This window comes from Bos indicus x Bos taurus, chromosome 12 (genome assembly GCF_003369695.1).
Source record: "Bos indicus x Bos taurus breed Angus x Brahman F1 hybrid chromosome 12, Bos_hybrid_MaternalHap_v2.0, whole genome shotgun sequence".
Taxonomy (NCBI): Eukaryota; Metazoa; Chordata; class Mammalia; order Artiodactyla; family Bovidae; genus Bos; species Bos indicus x Bos taurus.
In genome coordinates, this window is record NC_040087.1 from 50,059,838 (window position 1) to 50,074,667 (window position 14,830).

General features: G+C 39.5%; 1 protein-coding gene across 9 annotated transcripts in view; it reads right to left on the reverse strand.

Annotated features, from left to right (window-relative positions):
• TBC1D4 (TBC1 domain family member 4) overlaps positions 1-14,830 on the reverse strand; it is a 210,008-nt gene that overhangs the window by 95,689 nt on the left and 99,489 nt on the right. The window contains exon 1 of one of the 9 annotated variants that reach the window (XM_027557695.1): positions 9,583-9,614. The exons of the other annotated variants lie outside the window; for them this stretch is intronic. The gene's annotated coding sequence lies outside the window, so the exon portion shown is untranslated. Of the gene's footprint in view, positions 1-9,582; positions 9,615-14,830 lie in introns of those variants that run through there. 9 annotated transcript variants of the gene reach the window in all.

The following is a 14,830-nucleotide window of genomic DNA, read 5'->3' on the forward strand; positions in this document are numbered from 1 at the left end:
TGGCATTTGAAGCCATGAGATTAGAGGAGTTAATCAAAAAAGTGAGCACAGATGACACAGAGAGACAGAGCAAGAGGGAGAGATTAGAGATGAGCTAGACACAAAGAGAAATATCTCCAGGAACCAAGCCGTTTGATGCACAATGCCTATAGTTTGGGAGATGGAGAAACATACTGCTGCTACTGCTAAGTCACTTCAGTCGTGTCCGACTCTGTGTGACCCCATAGACGGAAGCCCACCAGGCTCCACCATCCCTGGGATTCTCCAGGCAAGAACACTAGAGTGGGTTGCCATTTCCTTCTCCAGTGCATGAAAGTGAAAAGTGAAAGTGAAGTCGCTCAGTCGTGCCCAACTCTTAGCGACCCCATGGACTGCAGCCTACCAGGCTCCTCTGTCCATGGGATTTCCCAGGCTAGAGTACTGGAGTGGGGTGCCATAAGGAAAATACAGCAAGAGCCTAGGGTAAAACCAGAAAAGAATGGTAGTCAGAAGCCAAGTAGGAGAAGTTTCCCAGAAAGAAGTAGTAAGCACTAGGAGATCATTGGTGATTTTGACAAGAAAAGTTTTGGTGAGGCTTAGGGCAAAAGCCTTCCTGGAGTAGGTTCAAAAGAAAATTTCAGGAACAAAATCCAAACATTAGGTACAGGCAACCTTTTAGGGATGTAGCTGGAGGTACAAGTGAGTCAAAATGACAATTTTTAATACAGAATTTCCAGTGTGTGTTAGTTACTCAGTCACATCTAACTCTTTGAGATCCCATGAACTGTATGTAGCCTGCCAGGCCCCTCTGTCCATGGGACTCTCCAGGCAAGAATACTGGAGTGGTTAGCCATTCCCTTCTCTAGGGGATCTTCCCGACCCAGGGACTGAACTTGGGTCTCTTGCATTGGCAGGCAGATTCTTTAGTGTCTGAGCCACGAGGGAAGCCTTCAGTTTTCAATAGTGAAGAAGAAATGGATGATGTGGAGAATGAGAGTAGAATTGCTAGCAACATCTTTAAGTAGGCAAGAGGGGACTGAATCTAGGGAATCAGTGGAAGAATTTGAACTGACCCAAGGAATGGATAGTTCATCTCAAAAGGTGCAGATTGAGGAAGACACAGAGGTCAGAGTTTGGAGAATTTCACCTCTGAATGCTGTAATTTCTTAGGAAAACTGAAAGCATGATGATCAGCTGAGGTAAGGACGGGAAGAAGATCAAATAAGTATTGATCAGTAATCATTTAATTCAAGGCTTACTGTGGGCAAAACTGTGAAGTGATGTTATCTCTAGAACTCTCAGGCTACACTTTCTGTATTGTGATGATGTAGAAACGTGACTCCTACAACTCTTTCATGGAGAAATTTGCATTTAACTGAAGGTTTAACTTGAGAACTCAAGTATCTTAGATGAAATTCAGGAATCAACCAGAAATTAGAAGACAGGGTTTTGCACCCTGAAGTGAAATAATACAGGTAAACTATTTCTTCTGCCTAGGATGAGATGGGGAGCTAACCCATACAAGTAATAGTTGTATAAAAACAGGGGGCTTCCCAGGTGACTCAGCAGTAAAGAATTCACCTGCCAGTGCAGGAGATGCATATTTGATCCCCGGGTTGGGAAGATCCCCTGGAGGAGGAAATAGCAACCCGTTCCAAAATTCTTGCCTGGAAAACCCCAGGACAGAGGATCCCAGCGGGCTACAGTCCATGTCTGACTCCAAAGAGTTAGACATGACTGAAGCAGCTGAGCAGGCATGTATGCATGTATAAGAAATAAATTTTGGAAAAGGTTTGCATGTGGTAGGGGAAAAAAGTGTCCTGTACCTTACCAAAATAAGAATAACACAGTGTGAATATAGAATATTTGTATCACTTGTGAAAAGTAACTTTATATTTCTTTTTTCCAGATATGGATATTTATACAGATACAACCAAAACAGGTGAAGTAAGCACAGGCATCAATGCAAGAAAATCAACCTTATTGCAGCCATGTCATCAAGAAAGTTAATCTTTCATTTTTAAACTGTAGAAAAACAGAATGAGGCATCTAAGAAACAATCCTGAAAAGCTGCTATTTATTTACTTATGCCGGCATTATGAAACCCACTTTCAAATGCAGCATAACCTTCCACCCAATCACAAAACACTTTCAAGGTAAGATCGACCCCCTGTGTGTTTATTCAACAGAAGGTTTTCTATTCATCAAATCAGTCCTATTATTTGCTTAATGCTGACACTTTTAAAAATATACAGCTCATAATCAATCAGTCTCTAGCAAGGCTAAGAGATAAGAGAGAGGACACAAATTACTAATATTAGAAATGAAAGCGGGAACAGCACTACAGATCCTATGGAAAATAAAAGCATAATAAGAGAATACTATGAACCACTCCATGACCAGAAATTTGATACCCTAGATGAAAGGGAAAATTTCTTTAAATGACATAATCTGCCAAAACACAGACAAGAATAAATAATCTGAATAGGCCTAAATGGAATAACTAGTTACTAATCTTCTAAAACAGAAAGCACATGGCCCAGATGGATACACTGGTGAATCCTGTCAAACCCTTAAGAAAACAAAGTGATACCAATTCTCCATAATCTCTTTCAGAAGACAGAAGCAGAGAAAATACTTTCTAACTCATTACCCTAATATCAAAACCAGGCACAGACATCATAAGAAAATTACAAACAATATCTCTCATGAATATAGATGCAAAATTAACAAAATACTAGCATAACAAATCCAAAAAAAATGTATAATAAGAATTATATACCAAGTATGTAGGTGGTGCAACATTAAAAAATCAATTAATGTCACATCACATCAACAGACTGAAAAAGAAAATCACATGATCATATCAATAGAAGCAGAAAAAGCATTTGATAAAATCCATCACCCACTCATGGTAAAAACTCTCAGCAAATAAAGAATAGAAGGAAATTTCTTCAACGATCTAGGAAAAAAAACTACAGCTAAGATCATACTTAATGGTAAGAAATTCAAGGCATTTCCATTGAGATCAAGTACATGCAAGGGTGTTCCTCTCACCATTCTTTTCAACATCATATTAGAAGTCCTTGCTAATAGTCAAGAAAAGGAAACTAAAAGTATACAGATTGGAAAGGAAGAAATAATACTGTTCTGAGATGACATGATTGTCTGCAGAATATATGAAATAAAAATTTACCAAAAAAACCCCTCCTAGAACTAATAAGTGATTATAGCAAGGATACACAAGGGACTTCCCTGGCATCCAGTGATTGAGACTCAGCAGTTCCACCTTAGGGATGCAAGTTCTATCCCTGGCTGGGGAACTAGGATCCCACAGGCCAGGTGGTACAGTCAAAAAAAACTTGCATGATACACGGTTAATATAAAAAAGTCAACTGCTTTTCTATATGTGAGCAATGAGCAAGTGAATTTTGAAATTAAAAGCCCAATGTCATTTATATTAACAACCCAACAATGAATACTTAGGTATAAATCTAACAAAATATGTATAAGATCTATACTAGATTTACAAAACTCTGATGAACATGATCAATGAAAAACTACATAAACGGAGAAATACTCCATATTCATGAGTAGGAAGACTCTCTGTTGCCCAGATATCAACTTGATCTATAAATTCAATGCAATCACAATCAAATCCCAGCAGGTTGGAAAACTTATTTTAAGTTTATATGTAGAGGCAAGCAACTCCGAATAGCTAACACAAAGCGGAAGGAAAAGAACAGAGCAGGAGGACTGGTGCTATCTGGCTTCAAGACTTACTATAAAGCTATGATAATCAAGACAGTGTGGAACTGGCCAAAGAATAGAAAAACAGATTCATGAAACAGACAGCCCAGAAATAGGTTCACATAAATATAGTCAACTGAACCTTGACAGAGGAGAGAACAACAGAGCAAAGATAGTCCCTTCATCAAATGGTTCTGCAACAACTGGACATCTACATGCCAGAAAAAATTAATCTAGACACAGACCTTACACTGTTTATAAAATTAACTCAAATCTAGAAAACTCAGATGACCTTGGGTAGGGTCATGCTTTTTTAGATACAAAACCAAAGATGCAATCTATGATAAAATTGATAAGGTAGATGTCATTCAAATTAAAACTTCTGCTCTATAAAAGACAGTATCAAGAGAATTGGAAGACAAGACACAGGTTGAGAGAAAACATTTTGCCAAAGACACAGCTGATAAAGTCTTGTTATCCACAATACACAGTTCAGTTCAGTTCGGTCGCTCAGTTGTGTCTGACTCTTTGCGACCCTAAACCGCAGCACGCCAGGCCTCCACGTCCATCACCAACTCCCGGAGTTTACCCAAACTTATGTCCATTGAGTCGGTGATGCCATCCAACCATCTCATCTTCTGTCATCCCCTTCTCCTCCCCACCCTCAATCTTTCCCAGCATCAGGGTCTTTTCAAATGAGTCAGCTCTTTGCATCAGGCGGCCAAAGTATTGGAGTTTCAGCTTCAACATCAGTCCCTCCAATGAACACCCAGGACTGGTCTCCTTTAGGATGGACTGGTTGGATCTCCTTGCAGTCCAAGGGACTCTCAAGCGCCTTCTCCAACGCCACAGTTCAAAAGCATCAATTCTTTGGTGCTCAGCTTTCTTCATAGTCCAACTCTCACATCCACACATGACTACTGGAAAAACCATAGCCTTGACTAGACGGACCTTTGTTGACAATACACAAAGGACTCTTAAAACTCAGCAATAAAAGAAGACCTTAAAACATAAACTAAAGACCTTGACAGACACCTCCCCTCAAAAGATATTCAGATGTCAAATAACCATTATGAAAAGATACTCCATAGCATATGTCATCAGAGAAATACAAATGAAAACGAGATACCACTACACACCTAACTGAATGGCCAAAATCTGGAACACTAACAACACCAAATGCTATGAGAATATGGAGCAAAAGGAACTTTCCATACACTGGTGGTGGGAGTGAAAAATGGTTCACTCACTTTGGAAGATAGTTTGGTGATTTCTTGCAAGACTAAACATACTTAAAAAAAAATAATTTTACTTATTTATTGGCTGTGCTGGGTCTTTGTTGCTGTGCAGGCTTTTCTGTAGCTGCAGCAAGCAGGGGCTACTCTCCAGTTGCAAAGTGCTGGCTTCTCGGTGCTGCGGCTTCTCTTGTTGTGGAGCACAGGTTCTAGGCGGGGCGCGGACATCAGGAGTTACAGGTCCTCGGCTCTAGAGCACAGGCTCGGTAACTGCGGCACGTGGGCTTAGTTGCTCCAGGGCATGTTGGATCTTCACGGACCAGGGATCAAACCCATGTGTCCTGCATTGGCAGGCAGATTCTTTACCATTGAGCCACCAGGGAAATCCAATATATTGGGTTTCTTTTTACAAGACTAAACATACTCTTACTATACAATCCAGCAACCTTGCTCCTTGGTATTTAGGAATTGAAAACTTATACCAACATAAAAACTGGCACACTGATGTTTTAAGCAAGTGTACTCAAAATTACCAGAACTTGGAAGCAACCAAGATGTCCTTAAGTAGGTGAATGAATAAATAAACTGTTGTACATTCAGACAATGGAATGTTATTCAGGGCTAAAAAGAAATGAGCCATCAGGCTATGAAAAGACATGGAAGAAACTTAAAAGCATATTACTAAGTGAAAGAAGCCAATCTGAAAAGGCTACCTGTTGCATGATTCCAATTATATGATGTTTTAGAAAAGGCAAAGACTATTACTTTGCCAACAAAGGTCCGTCTAGTCAAGGCTATGGTTTTTCCTGTTGTCATGTATGGATGTGAGAGTTGGACTGTGAAGAAAGTCGAGCGCTGAACAATTGATGCTTTTGAACTGTGGTGTTGGAGAAGACTCTTGAGAGTCCCTTGGACTGCAAGGAGATCCAACCAGTCCATTCTGAAGGGGATCAGCCCTGGGTATTCTTTGGAAGGAATGATGCTAAAGCTGAAACTCCAGTACTTTGGCCACCTCCTGCGAAGAGTTGACTCATTGGAAAAGACTCTGATGCTGGGAGGGATTGGGGGCAGGAGGAGAAGGGGACGACAGAGGATGAGATGGCTGGATGGCATCACTGACTCGATGGATGTGAGTTTGAGTGAACTCCGGGAGATGGTGATGGACAGGGAGGCCTGGAGTGCTGTGATTCATGGGTTTGCAAAGAGTCGGACACGAGTGAGCGACTGAAATGAACTGAACTGAACTGATGGGGACAATAAAAAGTTTCAATGGTTGCAGGAATGGAGATAGTGGAGACAAAGCACAGAGAATTTTACAACAGTGAAAATACCCTGTGTGAGACTGTAATGGTGGGTGTGTGTCATTATAAATGTGTCGAAACCCAAAATGTACAACACCAAGAGGAGGCCTAAGGTAAACTAGGGACTTGGGTGACGATGATGTGTCAGTGTAGGCGCAAATGGACAGTTCTGATAAGTGATGCTGACAGTGAGGAGCCTGTGAATGTGGGGAGGCAGGGGCGTACAGGAAATCTCTGGACCTTACATTGCAAATCTTTAAATTGCCCTACAGAAATAAAATCTGTTTTCAAAAAATATAGTTCAACAACATTTGTATTTACTACAACAAACACTAGAGGGAGCTTTCCCACATGAACTAGTTTACCTAAGCAAAAAAAAAAGAAAAAATTTTAAGTTTTTATAATACTGAAAAATACCACTGTTTATGAAATACCATTTATTACCACTGCTCCCATTTTAGTCTTAGAATATTAACCATCGGCTAGTAAATTAACTGGAATTTTAACTGATTAGATAAATTAATAAGTTAATAAACTGAAAAAATTAGAGTATGTCAATATCAACCCTTCAAAACATTTAATCTATTAGATATTTTCAAAAAGGACATAATAAACCTAATAAAAAAGATATGTCTTGGTTCTTTATCATAACATATGAAAGAACAGTCACCTAAACAAAACGCTAAAACTGGACACTTGATAAGTAGTTTTAACTTATGAAACGTCTGAACTCTTGAGAAGTGAGCTTTTCTGAGCAATGCTGGGTTGTGAAACAGAACGAACTCTGGAAAAGAGGCCAAAGACAAGAGGTTAAACCCAGAGGGACCTGGACAGGACCAGCTCCAGCTGAGATTAGACGATAAAGCTGTAATGTTATCAAAAAGCAAAAAGTGTCATGAGTTTCTCAGAAACCTATTTTTGTCCTGACCTTCCTTATTACCTCAGATATTTATACCCTACAGCAGTGATGAATGAGCATCTTGCGAAGGAAAATAATCCAACATTCTTGAACTTGTGTTCAGAGGCATCGGTGACTTGTAGACCTTACCGTTAACCCCTAAATGTGCGAATTTCTTCCTTACACAAAGAAGAAAAAGTCCTAGCTGCCTGCTATTCAAGGACAAAAAGGAAAACGTACATTTGCTACTCTCCAAAATTAGGCTGGAAGGAAAGGCAATCACAGGCATCCAGGGGACTTCCCTGGTGGCCCAGTGATTAAGGTTCCCTGCTCCCCATGCAGAGGGCCCAGGTTACATCCCTGGTCGGGAAACTATGATCCTACATGCTGCACCTGAGTTCACAGACTGCAGCTAAGCCTGTGCACAGCACTGAAGAACCAGCACAGTCAAAAACAGCAAGCAACCACATGCTGGATCTCTGATCTGACTTGTCCTCTCCGTGGATGAAAGGAAAAGAGTGTCTCCACGTAGGGACTGTGTCTCCGCACAGCGACTATACACCTTGGAATGCTCTCTGTGCTCTCCAGCCCTTCCAGTGGAGGTAAACTCCTGAAAACAGTGTGTCATAAGGCACTCAGAGAAATGAAAAATTAGTACAATAAAATCTTGTATCAAGACTTGCCTTTGGGACCATCATTCCTTCTTTCTCTGTTAAAGACGTGGTGATTGTACCTAGAAAAGTTTCTCACCAGAAAAACAATTTTTTTCAGAGCTGATATAAGCTGTTTAAAGATATGCTTCTTTGTTCAGTAAATATCAAAGATCTCCCCCTTGCCCTTTGTGTGATCTGGCTAAATGATACCAAAGGAAACCATATAATGATTGCTGTTGTTCTGTCACTAAGTCATGTCTGACTTTTTGTGACCCCCATGGACTGCAGCAGGCCAGGCTTCCCTGTCCTTCACCATCTCCCCACGTTTGCTCAAATTCATGTAATGATTAAGGGGATCCAAACCACTCCAGGTTCCTGTCATCTTTGCAGAAAACAATGAAAACATTGAGTCTTTCAGACCTAGAGAAGGAACACTTTCTGGCTGTGCACCTTACAGGCATCTGACTTAAAATCAGATTAATAAATATAGTACTCCCCAAGCAATAAACCTTAACCTTTGAGGTCTCTGAAATGTCACCAGATCACTTGAAACCACCTGGATGAGCGTACTGTGACATGACTAGCCTTTACCCAGCAGAAGCACAGTCCTATCCACCCTTGGACATGACCTGTGGACAGACATCTCCTCTCCCCTTCAGAAATCAATCATATGACACTGTTACTTTTCAATTAATTGATCTTTCATAAATTTGTTAAGATTTCAAGTAAACATTGGTAACTCAAAGCCTCTACCCCCCAAATTATTTTTACTTACCAGATTTCATGTATGTAAAACTTTTAACTGGTAAATTTTAATTCTTTGAAGGAAACCCTCATTTGAGAATTCTAAATAGAATGTTTGGCACTGAAATATTCTTCATGTTGTAAAGTCTTAGTTTTTTAATACCCCAAATGCATTTTCATATCTATTTCAAAAAGATTAATAGTTACAGCAATGCTTCATGGCTGACATTTTAATCAACTTGACTGCAGATAAAAGAAATTAAAGAAATCTGTTTGGTGGCAACTAATAATTAGCCTGTATACTGTGATAAGTGGCCAGAATTGTTTTTCATTAAAATTTTCCATGGGATCTACCTGTGTTATATCTTGCAAAAATTCACAACGTCAAAGTCAGAAAGCAAACTCAAAGCAAACTAGCAGTCCTCATACTAGCAGTCCTCATTTTTCATACATGTGACGGCTTTTAAGAAAGAATAAGATGATTCTTATCACTTATCAGCTGAAATAGGCACTGTTTTATCTAAATAGCACCCACCTCAATTTAGAACAAATGGTTCTAGTAGATGCTGTCAATGTTTGCACCCTTCCAGAGCCCAATCTCCCCACCCCCCCCACCCCCCACAAAGCAGACCACAGTGGAAAGCATGTAATCTCAGTGGATCCAGTGACAGATATAGGGGTGGGCACGTGACCCAAGCCAGGTCAATCTGAGTAACTCCCTAGTATTTTTCAAACAGGAGGTGAGATTTTCATACAACTGTTTTCCATGTGAGTTCTCGAGCTGTTGAGGAAGTTAGTCTGGTGAAACAGGTGGCCATATCACTTCACTGGAGAAAACTAGTCTAGAGTAACACAAAATGAAACCTAAAGAAAGACAGAATTAAAGCCAAGACTTAGAGAAAGAGAGTCCTGGGGTCTCAGGCGGTAGACATCCTTGGAGATGTGACTAAAGTGTTGTTGCATGCATGCCAAGTCGCTTTGCTCATGTCCGACTCTTTGGAACGCTATGGATGGTAGCCTACCAGGCTCCTCTGTCCAGGGGATTCTCCAGGCAAGAATACTGGAGTGGGTTGCCATGCCCTCCTCCAGGAGATCTGCCTGACCCAGGGATTGAATCCATGTCTCTTACATCTCCTGCACTGGTGGGTTCTTTACCACTTAGCGCCACCTGGGAAAGTGAAAAGCAGAAGTCACTCAGTTGTGTCTGTATATTGTCTATATATATATACAGTCTGTATATTATATACATACAGACTGTATAGTCTGGGGAATTCTCCAGGCCAGAATACTGGAGTGGGTAGCCTTTCCCTTCTCCAGAGGATCTTCCCAACCCAGGGATCAAACCCAGGTCTCCCACATTGCAGGGGGATTCTTTACCAGCTGGGCCACCAGGGAAGCCTAAATGTGCTCTTGTTCTCCTCCAGTTCTGGGGTCACTCAGGATCTTTTCATAGGGTGGAGGGTTTTCACCCTTGCCTCTAGGAGTCCTGACTAGTATATAAGTCTATGAGAATATACATTAACATAGATGTTAAAAAGCTGTTAATATTACATATAACCTGTTGAACCCAATTGTTGGGATGGGGTTCATCTGCTATGACTGAAACACAAAACAGCATTTGATTACACAAAACAGAAGTTTTTTTCTGTCTCATAAAAAAAGTCAGTTGACAGTCCAAGGCTGTTTTGTTTTGACATTGTGTCATTAAATATCAAAGACTCAGGTTCCTTTTATCTTCTCGCTACGCCCTGGGGGACTCAACCCCATTGTCCCAAACAGTGGCAACTGTACTGCAAGCAGCAGGAGTAAGGAGCAAATAACAGAAAAAGAGAGCAAGAGGTATGTACACACACACACACACACACACACACACACACACACACAAATATAATGGACACTCTTAAGGTTTCTTAAGGAAGTTGCCCCCTCAAAACAATCTACTTACACCTGCCCTGGCCAAAACTAGAGAAAGTTGTAGCAGTAAGGAAAGCTAAGAAATGTAGTCCTGCTTCTGGATGGCCACATACCTAGTTTAAAATTTTATTTATTAAAAAGAAGAGAGAACAGAAATCAGGAACAATCTGCATTCTTGTCATAATCGTCGATGATTCATCAGGAAAAAAGGCATCAGTCAGAGCTAATCAAAAAAGAAAAATGGAGGTTAGCTAGGTCAGAGTGTTTAAATCATGGAACAGTTCTAAAAAGAAGGATTTTATGTCAAAACTGAAGAAATACATCCTTAAGAGTGGACGAGGTGTTTCAACATCTTTCCCAAAGGGAAGAAGCAGAAAATCTTCTGACCAACCTTCCAAGACAATCATGAGATTACAGCTTTTCACTCAAAGACAACAGAGCACTTCTGATGGCCATGACAGTAAATCCCATTCAAAGCCAACACTGAAATTTATAAATATTTTTTCCAAATAGAACCATGTTGGCTGGTGGTTTCAAAGTCAACTTTTACAGTTCTTAAGAGGTAGCAATGGGGCACCAATGCACAAAATAACCATAAATCTTATTTCAACCTGAACCTACCCCTTTCATATTATTCTGGTACAGTCACATAGCAGATTTCAAGCACATAGTATAAAAATGTAATAGAACTCATTAATAATTTTTATACTGATTATATGCTGAAATTACAATATTTTAGATATACTTAAGTATACTATTAAAACTAACTTCACCTATTTCTTTTTACTTCTTTTTTTAAATCCTTTGACTCAGCAAAATTTTATTGAACAAATGTTATGAGCAAGGAGGTATTGATATATTAACATATTAGTTTCAGGTATATAACCTCAGATATGCAGATGACACCACCCTTATGGCAGAAAGTGAAGAAGAATTAAAGAGCCTCTTGATGAAAGTGAAAGAGGAGAGTGAAAAAGTTGGCTTAAAGCTCAACATTCAGAAAACTAAGATCATGGCATCCGGTCCCATCACTTCATGGCAAATAGATGGGGAAACAGTGGAAAACAGTGGCTAACTTTATTTTTCTGGGCTCCAAAATCACTGCAGATGGTGACTGCAGCCATGAAATTTAAAGACGCTTGCTCCTTAGAAGGAAAGTTATGACCAACCTAGACAGCATATTAAAAAGCAGAGACATTACTTTGTCAACAAAGGTCCTTCTAGTCAAGGTTATGGTTTTTCCAGTAGTCAGGTATGGATATGAGAGTTGGACTATAAAGAAAGCTGAGCACCAAAGAATTGATGCTTTTGAACTGTGGTGTTGGAGAAGACTCTTGAGAGTCCCTTGGGCTGCAAGTAGATCCGACCAGTCCATCCTAAAGGAGATCAGTCCTGGGTGTTCATTGGAGGGACTGATCCTGAAGCTGAAACTCCAATACTTTGGCCACATGATGCGAAGAGCTGATTCATTTGAAAAGACCCTGATGCTGGGAAAGATTGAAGGCAGGAGGAGAAGGGGACAACAGAGAATGAGATGTCTGGATGGCATCACCAACTCAATGGACATGAGTTTGGGTAAACTCTGGGAGTTGGTGATGGACAGGGAGGCCTGGTGTGCTGCGGTTCATGGGGTCGCAAAGAGTCGGACACGACTGAGTGATTGAACTGAACTGATAAAACATAATGATTCAATATTTACGTATATTGTGAAGTGATCCCAACAAAAGCCTAGTTAACATCCATCACCATAAATTACAAAATGTCTTCTCTAGTGATGAAAACTTTTCAGATCTACTCGTAAAGCAACTTTCAATAATATAGTATTACTAACTACAATGTCCATGCCATATATCACATCCACACAACATTTATCTTATAGCTGCAAGTTTGTACTTTTTAAACTCCTTTTTTCTTTTTGTAAAGTGGTTACTAGAACTTTTATAATGACATATGTGGCTTACATTTTATTTCAATTGAACAGCACTGCCTTAGAATTCTGTCCTCTGTATACCATTCATGGGCAAGTTAAATTTTATGAACTCTATCAAAAGCCTATCCTGAATTCTTCAAATAGAAATTATCTCCCTCCCACTCATGGCATACTGTAGGCACTCAATAAATACCTACTGAATAAGCTGCATGAACACTTTGTTTTTAGCCTCATGGTACTTAATTCTGACTCGTATGTAATCTGACTTCTTCCATGTGTCTCCTACAAGATTCTGAAATTCCTTGCTTAAAACTCTCTCTTTTCTCATAATCTATTTCCTGGACACACCATCTGTCCACTTCCCTGAACTGTTCTTTCTCGTCTCCTGCTGTCCAGCTCTTAAGTCACTTCTAAACTTATCTCCAGTGAGTTATATTCCTTCCTGGACACCCATGCAGCACTGCTTCAAATCAACTTAGCAGGAAGTTTCCAGTTTCTTAAAAATTCTACTTCAGTTTGTCAACGTGAAAAGATGAAGGGGCCAAAAAAAAAAAAAAAAAACCAGTACAAAGACATACGATTGCGAAAGATAAGAATATGAGCCCACGTTTATGAAAATTCAATTATAATAAAAAATATTTTCTTATACTAATGTCAGCTGAATGGTTTTCTTGTGATTCATCTATGAGTTTGTGGACTGATTCAGGGAAAAAAGTATTTTAAGAGAGGCATTTCTTCAACATTTCTGAAATAAAATTAATCTCTAAATTATATATATTTTTAAAAACCCCTCAAGTTATGGTATGATTAAAAGAACCTAAAGGAAAAATCTTTCAGAAACCTCCTTGCCTTTCTGAAATACTCCTAAAGATTTTGATGACCTATAAATATTGGATAAACACAAATGCTGTCTTTTAGCCCAGTGAACAGAACGTGAAGAACACAGCAGTATCACAAATAAATCTTCCCTGCATACTGCCTCTAGGGCATAACTGCCATATCAGCAAAGATAAGATGTCCTCAGAGAACTGGAACAAGTGAGACCAAGAACAAAGCTATACCGCGCTTCAGCCCGGGAGGTCCTTTGCCTACACTGACCTCTGACTAACACAATTCCCCTGGAGAAAAGTTCCCTTCAGAGCCCTTTCCAATGGGTGCCTGGCTCAAGAACCCAGTAGCTATAACACAGCCCTTCAAATCAAATCGCCCACGGCATCCACTGCGTCCCCCCCAAAAGACACTTAATGTATCGTTTTTAGTTACCAATGGCTTCTGCCCAGATGTGTCTCATGCCTTTTTCTCTGTCTCTAGCACAAACCCTAGCACATATGGGTCACATTCAATGTATGTCTGCAAAAGTGAGTGTACAAATGAATGAACAAACAAAGGAAAATTGGTGGTTGTGCCTGCCTTCCTAGATCAGAATACTAAATAAGTTCTTGCTCAAAACCAGAGCGTCTTCACTTAGGGAAACAGTACTAATCAAATCATGAATGCCACCTACTCTAAAAGCAGGTGCCCACTCTAAAAGGAAAAGCTGATAAGAGGTTTTGCATAGCCATCACTAAAATAAATACAGGAACAACTTGCAAATAAATATTGGGAGAAGTCAGCTCTTTGTAAGTACTATTTGCTTCCTACTTACTTTGTGCACTTTCTAGAAAACAGTAGCTTTTATCAAGTACTTGTTATGTGCCAGGCACTGTTCTAAATGCTTTACATATTTTATCCCTTAAATCCTCACATCTTGGAGGTAATTCTATTATTATCCTCATTTTACAGATAAGAAACTGTCCTAGATTTTGTAGATTTATATAACCCACACTCTAAATCATGCTAACTGGATCAAGACAGTGAAGATAACAATTTCCAACCTTGACAGGATAAGATCAAAGGTGATTTCATGATAACAGTAAGTTGATATCAAACACTGGGTTTCTTATGATTAACTGTGTACACTACAAAGTCGCTGCAACCTGCTATGATCTTAAACAATCTGCAGTGTTTTTATAAACATCATCAGTTTAATTCCTTCTTACAAGGATTATCCACAAATACTAGACAGAAAACAAAAAGGTTCATAAAGTTGCTAACGTACAGTCACATTACCAAATATCCAATATCAGTATCTACTAGGTCAAGCTACCAATAATATCACCTTAATTAAACATGTAATTCAAATTACTACATTAAAGTTTAGGGCAATAAATTTGGACCACAAACCTCAACTACCGTTTAGCATGTCTAAAAAGAATGCACTATAAGAACAGTTTTTGCGAACACACTATACATGCTTTATATGGTTTTCCTATTGGGCTTCCCTGGTGGCTCAGATGGTAAAGAATCATCCTGCAATGTAGAAGACCCAGGGTTGATAATAAATAATAATAATAAATAATAAAATGCGGGTTTATATAGCTTTGTTG